Genomic DNA, 3,398 nt, shown 5'->3' on the forward strand with positions numbered 1-3,398 from the left:
GCCTACCGTTGTATCTGCGTATCTCCCAACAACCCTTTTTCTATATCAAGCTGGCTCGGATAAGTCAATTGCACCATGCTCACACGTCTTACATTTTGCATAGAACGTCTATCGCTCAGACTCATACACATTGTAGTTGACTCCTCTAGAGATAGTGTAACTTCTAATTACTGCGATGACCGACTTTCTAGAATTATATTCCGTTCCAATCCTGAACTCTCCGTCCTCAGGATCAGCAACACCTACAGAAAGCAGAAATTATCATTCATTGATCAATCCAAAAATATAAATTAACAAAGACGTATTATTCACTCATCATGAACCTATGTTTTCATATTCCGAAAATTCCGGTGCATACACGGCGTCAAGATCCAATTTACGCTTAAAAGATGGAACATTCATCGGTTGACTAACTGAGGGATGAACCACTACATTCTCCGCTGCTACCTCAACTCCCACATCACCGTCCTCGTCTTCGTCGCCGGCTTCATAAGTGGTTTCGAAGTCCTCTTCGCTGTCACTATTCATTCCTTCGTACACTGCAGCTCTATCATCCTCTATATCTAAATCATTTTGAATCTCATCTGCCTCTACGTTTTCAAACTCAACATACAACTCAATCTGTGGTTGTCGCATCTGATTCTGTCGATGAATTTAGAACATATTTTGCATACTCGCTTCGTCAATGATCAGCATAATATCAAACTATATTAGACCACGAAAAACTATAACCGGATTCTAGTACAAAATACTGCTCACTCTCCTCAACATACCATTCTCCATGCTTTGACAGAGACCGTTCTGAAGCTCCATGAATGTCATGGTGCATGGAACCACAAACAAAAACAGATTCTGACACACAAATCTCACTCCCTCATGAGTATTCCGTATAATCTCACCGTTACAATACACTACCAAGTTTACAGTACCCTCCATTACACTACCAACATAATCAAAGAAAACTCAAAAAATACTCTTCTTCACAATGAAAATGGTATCGAGTTTTGCCTTATATAGAGGGAGTACTTAGCACGCCCCCACGTGTTGTATCACCAGCCAACCAGACTGAGACACGTGGCAACACGCCCCCTACGTGCTGACTCTGCACGCCCTCCACATGTTGCTTCATCAACCAATGAGAGAAAGCCACGTGTAACACGTCCCCACATGCTGACTCAGCACGCTCCCCCACGTGCTGCAGTCCCAAGCAACCAGACTTTGCCATGTGGCAATCACGCCCCCCACGTGCTGCATGCAACATGCCCCCTACGTGTTGGAACTTCCATCTGACACGTCTATCAATTTGTAAATACACTCACTACACCCATTTCTAACTAAAACACCAATAATAAATTCATAACCAAATTTTTCATCCAATTTTTTTTATAAACTATTTGATCACTTAGACCTTTTAAAACAAAATAATAAATATATCAATTTAAACACCAGTATTAAGACACCTCTGTATATTTGTTGCCAAAAAACATAAAATTTAATTCTTAATATTTCATATAAATTTTAGTTCTACTATTATTAAAAAAATTTGGTCGACCATTATTCAATTTTTTTTTCATTTTGTTCCTAAATCTCAATATCAATTCCTCATAACCATCTATCATCATCATTGCGGTATCACCAATTCACCATCACTATCTCTCTTCATCACCACCAATCCTAACCATATCATCCACTGTCACTATCATCACCCACCACCATTATTGTCGTTGCCACTGTCACTACCATTATCTCATATTACCCCTTCAAACTCCTCATATCTTATACTATTCCACTGTTTGGTAGGTTTTCAACTCAAATGGGTCTCCAACTCAAGAAAGAGAAGTGGCTTATAGCCACGCGAAGGAAAAAGAAAGGGAGTAGGAGTGTGCGATCAAAAAGAAAGAAAAGAAAAACAGAAACTAGGAAAAAGAAAGGGAGTAGGAGTGTGCGATCAAAAAGAAAGAAAAGAAAAACAGAAACTGAGGAGAGGAAAAGAGATTGACGAAAAAAAGAAGAAAAAGAAAAAAATAGCAATTCTAATGTGCTCTTATTGAATTGGTAAAGTTGCTCTATTTCTTATAAAATTTTAGTATGTTGCTTCTGTTGTGGAGATGAACATTAAGATATAACTTGCTAGTTGTATTGTTTTCGTTTTTATCTAATTTGACATACCTACTTTGTAGAGGGTTTATGTTAATTCCTTCAGTTTTGATGATGTATTTTGTTGATTATTGAGAATATTCTAGTGTTACTAAGAAGACTAATTGTGTACTCGTTATTTTGATAGTGAAAGATTTTACTGAATTAGATTTTGTGAGTTTTTTTGTCTCTCTTTTGAGAGTTTTTTCATAATAAAAATTCTATTATTTAATTATTTAATTTTTATCATTATATTTGCTGCTTGAAATATTTTTGAAGTTACCTATTTAATTGTACAGGTTGTAAAAAAAAATATTTTTAGTGCTTCTGCTGTTAGATAAGTTCTTGTTTGAACTTCAGTATTTCCCAACATCCACTATATTCCCAGTCCCACCCCGCTTGAACCATTATCCGCACCCCCACCCTTGCTGCAACACCATAAACCCTTTCACTCCATCTCTAAAACCTAACCTACCAGGTTACCACCCTATCCATTTTGCCGCCACCACCCCTCTGCTATCACTCTTTAGTCATCACTATCCCTCCAAAAACTCATCCCGCTCTAAAAACAATCTCTCACCAATAACAATAACAAAAATACCAACAATAATTCACACTGATTTTAACAATAGATTTAACAATGAAAATAAAATCAGATGTGGATGGTGAAAAAATCAACAACAACATGCAAAATAATGGAGGAGGTTGTCGTAGTGACGAATGATGAAGAAAAAAAAATTAGCATAAAGAATGGCTGATGGGGTAGATGAAAGGGTGGATAATGATGAATCAAGAGATGAAAAAGGCTGAGGAGATTGCAAGGGCAGCAAATGATGGAGGAGATAGATACGATGACAATGCATGGTGGATGAAGAAAGGCAGAGGAGGAGATGATGATGGCCTGGTACTTTGTTGTTGTGTATGATGATTGATGAGTATGGGTGTGGGGTTTGGAAAGAAGAAAGAAGGATTGGAAGAGTGAAAGGAAAGGTTTTGGAACATAGGTGATGATGAAGAATAATTTTAAGGATAAAACGGAACAAAAAGTACTAATTATTGAATATTAAAAAATTAACTATAATAATAAAATTAAAACTTGTCAAAAACATCAAAGACAAAATTAAAATCAATTAGATGTTTAGAATATTTTTAAAAAATTTTTAAAATATTAAAGATAAAAATAGATTTTATCAATTATTTTATTAGAATTTAGTTATTTTAATTAATACAACTGAACCAATTTATTTTTATACTAATTAACT

The sequence above is a fragment of the Arachis ipaensis genome, chromosome B02, assembly GCF_000816755.2.
Source record: "Arachis ipaensis cultivar K30076 chromosome B02, Araip1.1, whole genome shotgun sequence".
Lineage (NCBI taxonomy): Eukaryota > Viridiplantae > Streptophyta > Magnoliopsida > Fabales > Fabaceae > Arachis > Arachis ipaensis.